Source organism: Mus caroli, chromosome 11 (assembly GCF_900094665.2).
Source record: "Mus caroli chromosome 11, CAROLI_EIJ_v1.1, whole genome shotgun sequence".
Lineage (NCBI taxonomy): Eukaryota > Metazoa > Chordata > Mammalia > Rodentia > Muridae > Mus > Mus caroli.
The window spans coordinates 13,354,088-13,368,787 of NC_034580.1; the positions used below are offsets into that span (position 1 = coordinate 13,354,088).

Consider the following 14,700-nt stretch of genomic DNA (forward strand, 5'->3'; position numbering starts at 1 on the left):
GTCACATGGAATTTCATTTTGAATTACTTGAGAAATCTCTAAGCTGACTTCCACAATGGCTGCATTGTGTACACCCCAACAATAGTGAATAGGGGGATCCTTTCTCTCAGCCTCCTCTCCGCCATTTGCTGTCAGATTTGTTGATGCTATAGCCGCTCTGAGTGATGTGCATAAAGTAGCTTTGATTTTCATGTGCCTGATGGCTAGGAGTATTGAACACCTTAAAAAAAGAGAATTAGGTTTTTTTCCTTTGAAAACTTTCTATTCAGTTTATTTGCCTATTTGTCGATGGGCAGTTTTATTTTCTTTCCTTTTTTAAGAACTATTTTTAGAGAATAAAAATATTTAGATTACTCGAAAGCCTGTGAGTTACTAAAACCAAACCAAACCAAACCAAACGAAAAGTCAAGTACAGACCAGAAGGGCTGCAGTTGTCCAGGGGGCAGAGCGAGGGGAGGAAGAACAACGCCCCCTGCTGCTGCTCCCTGCAGATGCAGGACAGAACGTTTCCTCCCCTCTCGAGCACCATCATTGTTGTCTCTTCCTGTTTGGAATCCTTAATTTCATTTCTTTAGAAAGTGTTTATTTTTTATTTATGTGTGTCTGTCTGTGTGAGTGTATACCAACCACACTTACTTTGGTGCCACGGAGGCCAGAAGAAAGCATGGATGGCCCTGGAGCTGGAGTCACAGGCATTGAGCGCCACCCTAAGCAGATGCTGAGAAGACAAATTCAGGTCTCCCCCCAAAGCAGCAAGTGCCCTTAATCCTGGATGCATCTCTCTGGCACTGATTTATTTCTTGTAGCAATGTGATCATAGTTTCTGTGCTTGTGTAGTTTGGTTGCATGTATAATCTGGGCCCCTGAACTGTATGCCGTTTTGCCCTGTGACCCGCATCACGCATGTACCAGCAAGCAATGCTGTTTATTATTTTTATGGCTATGTTAAGTTTCATCAGATTTGACAATCTGATCTTTCATCACTGGTTTCTATACCACATCTTCAGGTAAATATCTCAACAGACTCTTTTCTAATAAGAACTATAGGATATCAGAAAGACTGATAACCACAGAATTCCAGCTATTTCGTTCTGTCTGTGTCTGTTGACTTTAAATAAATCACTGAAGCTGTGTGTAGTCTCCATCTATAAAGAGTACAGCGATGCTGGCTTTCCATCTCTGACTAGACAAATTTTAATGAATATGTGTCAGAGCTTTGGGAAGAAAATGGATCTAAAATATTATATTGGTTGAAGTAAAATACATGTTTCTTTTTTTTAAACTAGGAAACTTTGATAGACAGTTAACATTTTCCGGGTTGTAGTCTACTTTACTTCTCTTTCTGGTTAACAGTTGAAGCGTTTATTTCAAGACGTTTGAGTTCTTAGACCCTGTCCTTAGGATGTTCTTTGGCTAAAACATGATGTTATGTTGTTCTCTGTTCTGTTTGGATAGGTAAGGGTGTGGTAGGTGAGACTATGGACAATGCGTAACTCTATCAGATAGTGGTAAACTTCTACCTCAAGACAAGGGATTTTTCTTAGATTGGAAACTGGAAATTTTTCTAACTAATTCATAAGAAGAAGTTAATTCATAAAAGAAATGAATTCATAAGAAGAAGCCCTCAGTACAAGGAATCTCTCTGTTCTGGGATTTTTGTTACTAATAGGAGTTGTTCCCATTGGTTCATGGCATTGAGAGGAGCTCTCTCCACATATACAAATCCAGGAGCTTAGAGATTAACAAACCCCATGCCCACACTCTACCACATATCAACAAATCAGACATCCTAACATAGTCCAAGTAGCAGGACTGAAGGTTTTCAGCCTGGGTCATTGTGCACCTAGGCTGAGGTCTCTGAGAGAGACTGTAGCAGGAAACAGCTCAGCAAAAGGCTGAAACCTCAGATCAACCTCCATTAGACTCCTTGCTTTTACTGCCCCGTTTTTTCAGATAGGGATCTGTACTTTGAAGATGAGACAATACCCCACTAAGCCATATGTGCTCTGTCCCTGTCATCAGCCTGGACACTCCCATGGCCCCCAGCTCTCCTTTGCTCCTACCCTGAGGAGGAAAGAGATTCCCCACTCCCGGCTCACTCACCACACCATTCAAAGACATGAAAATGAGTGCAACACTCGTATCATTTCAGACACTGCTGAGTTTTTACATGTAGGCACAGTGCCTCACAGATAATCTTCCCAACTCGAATCCACTCATAAGTATAATAAATTAGTGCCTTCCCTACTCTCATTTTGCCTAAAGGACTAAATGCCCAGCTGCCTTCTAAATACCTTCGCATCCAGCTGCTAATCTGCCTTTGTCAGAGAACCTTCCTATTGCAACAGGAGGCACTTAAGGCAGACTCATGATGGTTGTGGTGCTGGGCCCTAAATAGATTTTCTATATCATCCCCTCCAAGGCTCAGGGAACACAGGTAGGCTGGGGAGGAGAGTAGAAAAAGCAAGAGGGAGGACCGTTCTCTAGGTAAATTTAGACCGGGTCTACTTGCCAATCAACACTAACCACTACAGTGTGTCCCTGAAGATTCCACGACACATTTCCAAAGGCTTAGCTTTTCTGTCTAAGTTGTTCATAAAACCTCAAGAATGTGTAATCATTTACAGTCAGATACAAAATAAAAAAAAATTGCTTTTTTTCTGGACAATTGAAATCTCTATAAAAATAGGTCTTGTGGACATGACATGGTCTTGAGCTCATGAAGTCAGCACAGTGGTGAATAACTGCTCAAGACCCGCAGCAGATAGGAATAGTCAACTCTTGATCATGGAAGGGGTAAGGGCTCATGAAGCCCCACCCCCTGAGGAGCTATTGACAGTTGGTGGCTGGGGAAGGAATGCCACTCTCTTCAGCGGTGTAGCCACTGCTAAGTTGTGCATGTTCCAGCAAATCACCTCTCACTGATGCTCATGCATGTAGCAATAATTAAAGCCAGTGCATCACACACAGACACAGAAGACATGCATGGAAGTGGGCTTCTCTGGTAGAAAAGGGGTTTCTTCAAAAGAGGGAATGAGAGTGGGTAATGGGGGAAATGACTAAACTTCCTTTTGTGTCTGTGTGTGTTTGTGTGTGTGGTGTGGTGTATGTGTGTGTATTAAATTGTCAGAGTAAAAAAGTAAGCCAATTAGTGGTTTTCCTAGTCTATCCGAAGTCATTCTTCAAAACATTCAAATAATTATATATACGTTTGTGTATACACACAACAAAAACATGTTCAGGCAACGTCAGTTTAGAATCAAGGTGAGGAAGAGTGTCCTGGGGGATAGATGTGGATTCTGAAACAGAATTGAGCCTAGAGAAAGCTGCTCTGTCAAAAGTTTCTTTGCTTTCATTCTGTTTCAGCTTATGTATTTATAAAAATGCATCGCTGGTGGTAGTCACAAGTCAGGCATCTCATTTGCTGCTTCTAAGATCTGTCCAACCCTCTTTGCTGGGAGAAGGGGAGGAGTCTCAGCTGGCTGTAGACTTGCTTTAGAGATAATCTAATGGTAGGTTATAATTTCTGTTAGGTGAGAAGATGAGAATACTGATGTCGTAACCTGTCTACTGCATGTGCCCCTTTTAGATAAGAAGATAATGCAGATACAAGGCTATGTTTCGAAGCTGTCTTGGAAAGACTCATGATACAGAGAACTGAGGAATTATCATTGATTATGATACAGACAGTAAGGCTTAAAATAGCACATAAATCGCAAAGTAAAGGGGAAAAGGGCCCTAATGTCTTAAAAGGGGACCTAGGTGCACACGTGTATCTGGTGAGCAGCTGTACTTGAAGAAGGTTTGCTGAGTGGTGAATGGAGTTGAAATATTGAGAAGCGATTCCTCACGGTTAGATGTGTAACTCGGCCCTAGGCTCTCTTCCAGCAGTGAACAAATGGGGGAGGGAGAGAGAACAGAAAAATCAAAGGCAATTTCTCATTCTCAAACACTAATATGAAGTTCTAGACATCACAGGTTTTAGTCGTGAACGCTATTTTTCATTTAAATTAGGTTTTCCTTAAATGATTAAAATTTGCAGACAGTAAAATTTGAAAACCTTATCATTTGTTGGCAATGATAAATTTTAATGAGTGCTTGGGTTAATACTTTATTTAACGACATTCAAAAGTTTTAAAAATTTTACAGCAATCTTTGAGTATCTTTAATTCATTAAAGCCATAATCTTAACAAATCATTTACAAGTGAGTTATTTCCACTGTGATATGTGTAAGGGTTGTGGGCTACATTAATGAGATTTGTAGGTATGAAGCACAATTTTGTTAAGAGTTTTGAGAAAGTGAAAGTCACATTAATATTCCCATGTAACCATGCCAGCATAACCAGGAACCACAAATAAACAAGATAACCAAATAAACCTATTTGGTTGTCTAAACACTTTGTAAATTAATTTTGTCAAACGAGTATTTGATTCTTTAGATTTGAGTGAAGAACCACTTGGAAAACATTAGAAAACATTTTATTTCCTTTCTTCTTTTATTTAAGGTTAGAAGAAATTATATCTAAATATCTTCTGCCTTTGATCATATTTTGATTAGACAAAATAACTTTGAGACTCTGATGAATAATCATGAAAAGCTTAGACAAAGCAACCCAAAGAAAAAATACTTGAAGGCTACAGGAAGCTAAAAGCATAGGAAAGAACCCCAAGTCTAGGAGCTAGAGACAGGGTTGACTCACATGGTGTCCTGTACATTGGCCAACTCTGCTTCTTTTTCGTCCTTCTGGAAGTAAAGAGGTCATTTTAAAAATTAGTATTACCCCCTTTTTCCTTAGAGACAGGTCTTGCTATATAGAAAAGGCTGGCCCTGAACTCAAAGTGCCCCTGTTGTTTATCACCAGTACCCAGACTGGCTTTCATGTCATGGGAAGCTAGATGCTGCTTTGGGTCCTGTTGAGCACCCAGCCCTTGTGATCTGTGGCAAAGAATTCAGGTGAAACAGATGGTGCAGTGTAGAGGCAGGCAGAGTTTCCTACAGAAAAAAGTAGAGCCTTCTTAAGGGCTGAGTGGACAATGGGCAAATGAACTGTGGAGAACACTCTCAGAAGTGGATGTGGGCAACTGCATGCATCTCATACAGGTTGTAAACTATTTCTAAAGGCTTATGGGCAGGAAAAAATAGGATATCCCCCTTTTGTTGTTGCAAAGTTTCCTGCTGTACTGCAAACTGTCTCTCTCTCTTTGTGCCCCCCCCATATCTCATAATATGCTAATCTTATATCATTCAGGACTCTTGGAACCAGGTTTAGGTAGTTACCAGTGAATGGCTTTCTGGCCAGTATAGGATGTACCTTATCTTCCCAGGACCAGAGAGAGAGATGACTCAGCTCCCATTCACCTGGTCAGCAAATTCAGGCCTAAAATTTTAGTTCTTGGTTTTATTAGCCATTGGCTATAAGGGAGGGCTCCATCTACAATCTCTTTTAACCCTCCTCATATCTAATTTGCACCTAACAGAACCATTAAGGCTGTAAAAGCATTTGGGTTAGTTTTTCTGACATTTTGAATCAGTTTGAGTTGGAACCTTCTTTACCCTGTAGAGTAATGCTGTAGGAGGACTGAGAAGTGAATTTGAAAGTGGTCCAGCAGATGGTCTACCAGAAGGCTGGTGTACCTGCGTACCAGGGTTTATAAGTCCTCCTTGAAGGAACATGCTGCTATTGCCCATGGCCTCTTGTTAGATATCCAAGGAATTTTACAATGTCTAGGTGTAATAGAGGGAGATCTGGACAAAAGACAGGGATGGAACCTGAAGGGACTAACAATGCCAGGAGACTCACAGGCCTTTAGAGATTGGCATTATTAGCCATTACGTTTAATACAAGTACCCCATGATAATGTGGTAAAGGGTAAATCTGAGAACCTGGCTAATGGCGATCATTAAAACAAAAGGCTTGAATAGAAAATCTGAAACAACATTTGATGTCTGAAGGAAGAAGTGCTTATAGTTTGGGTAGCAAAAGATTGACAAAGCTGATGAAAGAGTCAGTGGGCAATATTTGAGATGGTAAAAATATCCAAGATGAATACATGGTGGAGAAACAAAAGGAAGAGACAGCAGAATGGGGGGGGGTGAGGGTAAAATGAAAACTTTATCTTGTGTGTAACACATGTGCATGCACACGCACACATGCATACACACATGCACACACTCACACTCACAAATACATACACACAGGCACGCACACATATGTGCATCCGCACACACATGCACTCATAATGCATACACATATACACACACATATGTGCATGCACATATATGAGCTCACACACATACATTTGCACACACATAAACACATGCACACATAATGCATACACATATACACACATATGTGCATGCACATATATGAGCTCACACACATGTGCACACACATACACACATGCACACACATGTACACACACACACATAGACACAAATGCTCACCTTCACTTATGCACACTCACACAAACAAGAGGGGAAAGAGAATGGTGTGCCAGCAAAATTAGAATAAATTAGAAACATGAATTTCCCAACAGTAGTAAAATTCATAAAAAAGGAATATAAATTGAACAAAAGAACCCCTGTAACCAAGGCTCTGGGAGCACTGTGGAAGAGATTGCAGATGGACTGTAAGACAGTCCACTGTGAGAATGTGTCTTCTAGATACGACAGTGAAGCTTTTCTGCTGAAGTTTCAACAATATGTCTAGCTAACCAAGAACTAACAATGATGACAGCAGGTCACATGCCAACGTGGATGGAGGAAGTCTCACGGGGTCCCATCTCTAGATGATAAGATGCAGAAATTAAAAGACTTCTGAGAGACAGAGAATAGTTATTGAAAAAATCTTGTGTATTTTTAAACAACAACAACAACAACAAAAAAGTGACCAAAGACAAAAGATACATGCTGAGATGGTATGTAAATTCTCCAGGACAAGTATATACAATAAGTGTTTTGTTCACCATATAGTAAAATTAGCAAATACATGTCATAAACTGTATTATTTTTAACATTGCTGTCCTTTACTGCTGAACCAGGCATGGTGTGACACTTTTTTTTTTTTTAAATCTCATCACTTGGGAGAGAGAGGCAGACAGATCTCTGTGAGTCTGAGGACAGCCTGTTCTCTACAGCAAGTGACAAGACATCCAGAACTCATAGTGAGACCCAATCTTTAAGAAAAAAAAAAAAAGGCAAAAACTGTTTGGGACATGTGTCTAAAACATAAAGGATGAAGAAAAGTAGAAAAGGATAATGAAGTATTGAGGCACCAGGGAGATGGAGAGATTTTAATTTTATATGTATGGTTCGATAACAAAATCAATATAGCAAAACATAGGCAAAGCTAGAGTTAAAATATTAGCCAAAACCCTTAGCTCAGGTGCTCAGCCCATGCCTCTCTGTAACTGATCAGACAAAGAGGAAAATAATTATAAACATGTGAGAACTTTGAATAAAATAATTAGTAAACTTGTCATGTCTGACATGTAAAGGGTTGAACTGAAGACTCAGAAAAACATTTGAAGATGTAAAACATTAAGAAAAGGCTATTGGCCATAAAATGAACTTCACGTGATGGAAATAAAAGTGTGTTTTCTTATCACAACATACACTTGAAGGGTCAAATACTTCTCACATGATCATTGCAAAAACGATGAAGTGAGACTGTCCCTTGAGATGCTCCATGGAACACCTTGTTCCTTCTCTGATTGCCTGTCTAATAACTCCTGTGCTTTAAAAAAAAATCGATCTTATAAATGTCTTCCAATAAATTTCAACTCTGTTTCATACCAGCTAGTCTTAAAATGCATTTCTAAGGTTAAGTCAAGTCTTAACTGAGTAGAGCTCTGTCTTTGAGACTTCACTGGCTGACCTCCGGGGGCAATTGCAAGGACAAAGGACACCACAGAAGCTCCAAAATGATAGCTTTATTTTGTTACAGTGATATCTTGTTTCTTGTGTTCTTGAGCCAGGAGACATAGCTTAAGTAGAGTATCAAAAAAACAGAGGCTGTAGCAGTGGCAGCGGTGTGTGTGTGTGTGTGTGTGTGTGTGTGTGTGTGTGTGTGTGTGTGTGTGAATGGGTGGATACTGTGGGCTATACATAGGAATGATCTTTCAGAATCTCAAGGGGGAAATTCTGTGGAAAACTGAAAAGCAACCTTAGCTAGAACAGCGAATTTTACCTTAGCTAGAAAAGTAAAATGGAACTTTACAAACCAGACCAAATCCAGATCCCATCTAGAGACTGCGTCAGTTTTGGGAGTTCCCTGTTCCCAGTGAGAGAGAAGACCATCTGTACCAACATGGGGTTAGAGCTGTGGAAGGCCTTAGTTGGGCAGCATGCTAGAGGAAAACCATTCTCTGTCCTTGGTGCTGGATTCTCAGCACTCAGTATACAATGGAGTAAATCCAAGACCCAGTTCATAAAGATCCTTCTTGATCTGGCAACAGAGCAGCCCAAGATCCTCTGTGAACTACACTCATGGGAAACGCTGAAGTTATCACAGGACTATACATTGAAATTTGGTTAGGAGAATGCTGTAGACTTCAGAAAAAAAAAAAAAAAACAACTTTAAATCAGAATTATGTAGTGTTCAGAGATGTGAGCATTATCTTTTAAAATTTTATTCTTTTTTAATCTTGTATATATAATTTATACACACACACACACACACACACACATGTGCATGTGTGTACACAAACACACTTTGATCAAAATCCCTATCCTAATTTTCTCCCTCCTCTCTTCCTCCTTGCATTAAATCTGTCATCTTACCAGGCCCTGTGCAGAAGTCACTGCTGTGAGTTCATGGGTGAACTGCCATTTCATATCCAAAATGGAGGACCCTACTGTATTCCTTGTCAGCTTTCTGTAGCGGGAAATATTCCTCTCCTATAAGTTCCATCTTATCTCTTCCTCTCCTTCCCTTCTTTTCCCTCTCTGTACTCTTTGTTCTCATCTCTAAAATTCTCAGCCCACCTTCCTTTTCTACTGCCCAATCACATGCTCTCACCTTATCTTGTACCTGCTTTCAGCTGCATATAGATAGCAATCCACTTTTCCCTCTTTCTGTCCAGTTAAAAGGCTTTAACATCATCTTTGACAATTAACTAGAACACTCTGTCATATATCCTAACTTTCAAAAGGCTTATAAATCCTTATCTGTTAAGTCCTTGTTTTAAGTCCTTGTATACTATCTGAAAACTATCTTCTCAAATATGTTCTCTCAATGCTATATAGCCTGGGTTGGCTATGAGACTACAAGTAGTCTTTCAACCCTGTCAGAAATCTGAGAACAACCAACATTATTTGAAAATATATGAAGCCTAACACAGCTTTCAGAACTGAGACAAATTATAGAGACAGTTGCCTACCTATACAGCCCCAGCAAGACAGGAGGTTGGAGCATCAGTCTTCAGCCTTCTGGCCCAGGATGTTCTGACAGACCTTGAAAAACAGGAATTATTAAGGACTAGCTTATTCTGTCTTGGCAGAACTAAGATGTCCTAACCTATAACCTGTGTCCTCTCAAAAATGGTACAGGTCTGCAGGAGAAAAAGGTAATTTCTGCCCAATGGTGACCTACCCACAATGTACAGCCTCACCTGGAGGTAGAGATGCTCAGCTGCTTCTTTAAATCCATGAATGGGAAGCTCTTAGGGGCAGATTTGTCTCAACAAGTGAATAAATAACATTAAATGTCATATCCTGTGGATTTCTGACATTTTTGAAAACCAACTATCTATGTAAAGTAATTTGGACTATTGTCTGTTAACTACTCACAGCTATTTATAATTAAAATATCTGAAAACACCATAGCAATAAACTCAGAGCCATGAATTCGCTATCTGGCCCTTAACTCACAGGCTTAAACATCTCAGATCTGTTTGTAATGGCATTTTATAGAAGAACTGGGTCCAAACCTAGTATTTTTACATTTTTGTATCAGTAGAAGAAATTTATACCAATGAAATCCTAGATCCTGTATCAAAATAATTTCTGAACAGAATAAGAAATTATGACTTCAAATTAGTAACTATTGTAAAGATTTCTACCAAAAGAGATTATGGTTTCACAATCAATTGTAGCTATTTTCTCTCTGTTCAAATTATGACCATTTCAAAATTCCCCAGAGAGACAGCTAGAATAACCACCTCTAGACCCCCAAGTCCAGGAAACTAGGATGACGACTCTTCATAACTTCTTCATGTTGAATATGGGGGTTGAGATATCTTTGAAGTGGAGGAGGAAGGGTAGGGAAAATGGGGAGTTGGATGGCCTTAAGAAGGCCACACCAACAATTGTTATAGTCTCTGATGTCTGTGTCCTGACGGGATCCAGCTGAAAATCCAAGACATCAAGCAGGAGTTCAAGCAGGTCAGCTCTGCATGACTGGCGATGAGACTTACCAAGACTGTATATGCTGTAATATACAAATCTCAAAACAAAATTTTAGTATGATCAAGATATCCTTATGGGTTGTATTAGTCTGTGTAGGGTGTTCAGACTAGTTAGGATGAAGTTTTGCTCCAATCATAAGTCTTCATTCATGTCACGTGAAGGATGGCACAAAGAATCTTTTTTTGTTTGTTTGTTTGATTCATCTGAATCTACTTTTCAGATAGTCTTCCTCCGTCATATCTGATCCATTTACTCTGGAAGGTGTAGAGACACTAATCACCTTTCCTAAGAAATGCAAAGACAAAACCTGTCTCCCAGATCAGCACATCCTTTAGCTGGCAACCAGGGACGCTTGTATTCTGCCCTCTCTTCCAGAGGAATAGTAAAACAACCAAAAAACTATTCATTTTGACAATCTGTATTCTCTCCTTCTAACTATAAAAGCAATTTAATCACACTTCTATTAATACCTGTTAATAAGAAGCAGGCAGCTAGTTAAATCAGAATTTTAACCCAAAATTCCTGTGGAGCCCATGAACAAAGAATAAGAGTTTCCTGTAGACTTTAATATACCATTGTAGTGGCTGTTCCTGGTTGTCAACTTGACTCTATCTGGAATGAACTACAACCCAGAATTGGAAGGCTCACTAGTGATCGTAATCTGGAGGCTGAGAGATAGAAGTTTCTGACCTGGATCTTGGCATGAAGATCTTGAGGCATAGTGGCTATGAATTCCAGAAGATTAAGATAGGGAGATCTCGGAGTTCAAGGTCATCTAGGATTAAAGGTGTGGTGGAACACACCTTTAATCTGGGCTACACCTTCTGCTGGAAACCTACGTAAGGACATTGGAAGAAGGATGACTCTCTCTCTCTCCTTTGCCTGTTTGCCGTGTGGGACTGAGCAACTGCTAGGTCCTTGGACTTCCATTCACAGCTGCTGCTGACCATTGTTGGGAGTTGGACTTCAGACTGTAAGTCATCAATAAATTCCTTTACTATATAGAGACTACCCATAAGTTCTGTGACTCTAGAGAACCTTGACTAATACAACCATTTACCTCTACCTGGAGCCACGGACTTCCATCAATACCTGTTCATTGTAGGCAAGTGTCAGTGTTCTCTACCTGGACTCAGTGACGAATTTTCCCTATCCTAGTTCTGTACCACATGTGAATTCCCCACATGATTCGGACAAAATCTGTATATAAACCCTAAAAGGAAGTAATCCCCATTTTATAAATTCACAGTTTAATCAATATCTGCCTCAAGAAGTAGGCAGCTTCCATTGTCTGGCTCTCTGACTCAGGGAGGCCTTCTTGATACTTTTCACAGCAGGAGACATCAGAGCTCTCTTTCTTTGTTTCAAGGTTCCCTGAGGTTGAGTCATGTGACTTGACTCCACTCTGCTCACCAAACCTCCAAATTTCTAACTCACAGGCTAAGAAACTTAAACTTATAGTGGATTCTTGTCTGTCACATTGTACGTCATCTGTAGCATGAAATATTAAAAAATATTTTAATGCTATCTCTGGCAAGGCACCGTTGGGCTTTGTTCTCATCTTTGGGGAACTCTCTGACCATCTTGCCACCTGACTCTCTAAGTTCCCACTGGCCAGTCACTACCACACCAGCCTCATGCTTCAAAATTCCCATGGCCTTTTGGGGTGCACTTCTTGCAAACCCATACTTTGCCACCATACCTGGAACCCAGTTGAGCCACCCTGTGAAGGAAAACACCACACAAACTTAGTTCAGAATCAACAGGTAACTCAATTGTTGGGTGCAACAACTAACATCCTAATTTATAAACCATTCTAAGTTAAATCCTCTGGTATCAGATCCAAATGGATATGAAACAGGGCCTCTGCTACCTACATTTTCACCTCCATGCTCCCATCCTCTTATGTTCTTCCTGATCCCTTTGCTATGGTGTTTTCTGGGTACTAGAGAGGGCAATACAGAGGTTCTATTAGGACTGATCACTCAAAATCTATTTTTTAAGTACGTTGAGCCTGTGCATTGACAATTACCCACTGTATAGAGAAGCTTCCCTGACCAGTGCTGAGAGCAGCACTTATCTATGGGCATGAACATAAATATTTAGGAAGAAGTTGACAACATGTCCACTTAGCAGAAAAACGACTGTAGGTTTCCCCTTAGGCTCTGTGACTTCTCTATCCATGGGCTTTAGATGTAAATTCCCTCTTGTGGAACATGACTCGATCTGATCAAAAGGTGAGTTACCTCCTCCGTAACAGTTATGCCACTATTGCACAGGTGGGAACATCTTGCCTAGCCTACCAGTGCTCTAGTTCTCAGCAACCACAGCCAAGGAAGACTACTGATATCTTTTCTCTGACAGTAGCCTGAATAGCACCTCCTGGGACTATAGAGCTAAACTCTGTGCTGTCCTCAGTAATACAACATACGACATTACCATCTCATTCCGGTAGACAACCAAGATGAATTGCAAGAGCCTGTATTGTTTTGGGGGCCTTGGAAGCTTTTTTCACTAGCAAATCAAGAGGTGCTACCTCATACCTGCAACTAGGGTTTTTGTTTAATAACCCCTGGCTACTGTGATCAGTGAAATACACACATGCAGGGTATCTCTCTTCTAAAAATATTTTTAATTGGAGTACAGAATAGTCCCTTTCTTTTCTTTTCTCTTCTTTTCTTTTCTCTTCTTTTCTTTTTTCTTTTCCCTTTCTTTCTTTCTTTCTTTCTTTCTTTCTTTCTTTCTTTCTTTCTTTCTTTCTTTCTTTCTTTCTTTCCTTCCCTCCTTCCTTTCTTTTCTTTTTTTTTTTTTTAATCAAAAGCAGTTTTTATTTGAGGCAAGGAGAAGTCTGACCTAAAGGATTACAGTTCTAAGCACTCAAATTTAAGTGTTAATGGCACGAGTTGGGTTATAAATCTTGCTTCTCTTTGGTTGGAAAGGGTACTCGTGTTAAAGTCCTCCAAGTGGGTAAGAAGAAAGACCAAGAAAGGCTGGAAGAAACACCTCAGCTCCTGGTACTGTCCTCCAGATCCTACATCAAACTAACTACTCTCACCATCTGGTTTGCAAGGTGCCACCCAGTGCAGAGGGACACAGGACACTTGCAAGGGCAAATGATGCAGAAAGAACAGGTGCAAGCTGCTTGAGGAGGAGCAGGGGTCTATCCGCCGCAGCTTCAGACTTCTGCATGGAAGGGTTACGTAATCCTTGTGTTTGGCACAGCTCATCAAGGCGCACACCCTCCAGTTCCTGTTGTAGCTGAGTAACGTGATCATGTCCTCGATGCTGTTCAGAGTCAAAGACCTTAAAGTTCTCAGCAATGCGCGCAGGTGTCACAGACTTGGGCATCACTACCAAGTTTCTCTGAATGGGGAACTGGATCCGCCCCTGGGCTGTAGTTTTATTGTACTTGGATGCAATAGCTTTGATCCTGAGATCCTCCAGGAGAGACAGGTCTTCAGGCTTGGCCCAGGCCATATCAGGAGAACCAAGGGGACTGTATGGTGTCACCACGATGCCTTTGCTGTGGCAGTACTCAATCAGCTTCTCCTGAGTTAGGTACGGGTGGCACTCGATCTGGTTCACCGCAGGCTTATATTTTAAGCCAGGTTTGTTCAAGATCCTCTCAATCTGAAAAGGTTGAAGTTGGAGACACCAATTGCTTTATCCAAACCTTCATCCACTAGTTGTTCCATAGCCGTCCAATGTCCACAAAATCGGCGTTACTAGGAATTACGTTTCCTGATGCATCCAATGGGAAAGAGTCAGGCCCAGGCTTGAAGCTCGTGGGGCCAGTGAATAAGGCAGAGATCCAGGTAGTCCAGCTGCAGGTTGCTCACTGTCTTCTGGCAGGCTCCTTTCGCCATGCTCTTGTCGTGGAGCGTGCACCACAGCTTGCTGACGATGAAGAGATCCTGGCGCTTTACCACCGTGAGCTTCTCCTGGAGGGCCACTCCCACCTCTTTCTCATTCTGGTACACCTGGGTGCAGTCAGTATGGCGGTACCCCATGTCAAAAGCAACCTTCATGGCCTCAGTCGTGGGCCAGGAGGGGACTTTCAGGTGTCCAGGCCCAGGGTGGGCATCTTGGTGCCGTTGTTGAGTTCCAGATGGCTGGCAATGATCGCTGCACATTACACACCCGGATCGGTAAATGTGCCAAAATAGTCCCTTTCTGTTTTTTTGTTTTTTTGTATATATCCTTTGTTTTTTTTTTTTTTTTTTTTTTTTTTTTTTTATCCTCCCCTCTATCTCCTTAGTCTCATACCTAGCTGAAGCTTTCTACTGCTATT

The 14,700-nt window shown here is 40.9% G+C and overlaps 1 pseudogene; it reads right to left on the reverse strand.

Moving 5' to 3' along the window:
• Positions 1-13,450: 13,450 nt before the first annotated feature.
• Positions 13,451-14,700, reverse strand: part of LOC110306350 — a 3,163-nt pseudogene continuing 1,913 nt past the window's right edge.